Raw genomic sequence first — 1,878 nt, 5'->3', positions numbered from 1 at the left:
AGCTTTCATGCATAGTGTGGTCCAATGTAGAAAAGCAATACAAACAAGCATGGATTACCTGGCATGACTGACAATCCTTCAGCCCACACTGAACAGCTGTGCTTTGTCCAATAGCTTAAAACTGGCCTTTATAAGAATCATGATCCTCAGTTTAAGATATGGGTCAGAACTAGATGTAGGACATTTGGGGAGATGAGGGAAGGAACATCCTCTCGCTCTTGATGTCAGGACAGACACATAATCCCTTCTTCTTACTCTGAATCTAGAGTAAACTGTATGTGCTGATGTATTGTACCCAAAGAAAAATAAACCTTCCTATTTTCAACACAGTGTTAGTATCATTCACATGCAGACCAATGGCTATCCTTTTGTGAACACATGTTCTATTTTCAGATATGCTGATTCTTTCACTGGCTTTTCATGGTTTCTTTGCTCTTTTTTTTTCTGCTCTCTGTCTAAAAGTAAAAGTATTTTTATAACTTGTAGATCTTGTATCTTTTTACATGATTTACCTTCTGAGTGCATATGTCCAACTACCTCTTGACTTCTAAAATGACATACAATCTATTATGGGCTGACTACTGAATTATAAGTCTCTTGAGGAAAAAAGGGATTTTGCACACACATGTATTTGTAGATATGTCTCTGTGTGTAACACAATATGAGAAAAGTCATATAAATGGAATGCTGAGGAAGTATGTGATAAATTATATATTCCAGAAGTTAAAGCTAATATACAAACTGTGCAGCAATACGTATGTTATTCAGCTAGAGTAGATGTGCCGCACTGTGCATTACTTCCGAAGAGCACGATGAACACAATCATTGCATATAATTTTATCTATCCATTTTTAGAAATAGTAAAAAACAGAGATACAGAGTATATCTGCACTCTGACATTCCCACAATTGATATCACTTTTTTCACTGTTTTCCATCAATTATCTGGTGATCATGTTTGATTTTTATCTCTTGAAAGCATTGCAATTAATTTCCACATTATTGCAGTAAATTTTGCATTATGCTTCTTGTGATTATGTCCTTTATTCCAATGTCAGCTCCCATATTCTGGCCCTATTTGTGTTCATTAGTGATGACCAGGGCTCTTTTCTTCCTTTTCTATTTGATTGACTGCAAAATTTCAAGCCATGTGACAGGAAAAAGCAAGATCAACCTTTTTGAAGAACCACTTTAATTACTTCCTTGAAGAGGACATGTAAGAGTTTCACTCACTTTACAACAGCAGTCTTACTCTCTGCAGTCTTCCTCTCATATTCTGGCTTACCCAACACACAAGAGGGCATGCAAATGAAGTCCACAGTGGGAAAGACAAACCCAGCCCAGTAATTCAGTTGTGTTTACAGATGCTCAGGTCCACAAACACAGCTCTTCCTACTGTTCGCATACTTTTCTAAATTAATTCCTAACACCTTTTATCTTTCAGTAGTTAACAAATACCACCATAGAATGAATTAGTGATTGGAAAGAACAGATAACATACAAGTATTGCTGTTTAATTATGTTTGTTTTCTCCTCAGTTAGAGCTGATGTAACATTGGACTAAGGGATCAGATATGCGATAGGACAAATGGATCCAAAATCTGCAACCTTGAAAAATAATTTAATCTTTTCAAACATCAGTATTTATCTCTCTAAAGAATAATAGCCACTGCTGAGATTGTCAGGAGAATCAAATAATACAGAACACCTAAAGAAGAAGCTGGGGGTCGACCAAATAGCTCAGTGAATTAAAGTGCTTCAGTCAGGTGCGGGGGCTGGGCTTCAATCCCAGGGCCTTCAGAGCTGGCCCAAACCCCTGGGGCATGCAATTGAGACTGGGTGTGGTGGTGCAAGCTGTAATCCCAACTCTTGGAAGGCT

At 37.6% G+C, this 1,878-nt stretch overlaps 1 protein-coding gene across 1 annotated transcript in view; it reads right to left on the bottom strand.

Moving 5' to 3' along the window:
• Positions 1–1,878, bottom strand: part of Ncam2 (neural cell adhesion molecule 2) — a 559,908-nt gene that overhangs the window by 96,064 nt on the left and 461,966 nt on the right. The window lies entirely within an intron of this gene.

The sequence above is a fragment of the Octodon degus genome, unplaced genomic scaffold (assembly GCF_000260255.1).
Source record: "Octodon degus isolate 3935 unplaced genomic scaffold, OctDeg1.0 scaffold00202, whole genome shotgun sequence".
In the NCBI taxonomy this organism is placed as follows: domain Eukaryota; kingdom Metazoa; phylum Chordata; class Mammalia; order Rodentia; family Octodontidae; genus Octodon; species Octodon degus.
Note: the sequence above shows the minus strand (reverse complement) of the source record. Positions and strands in the feature narration are given on the sequence as shown.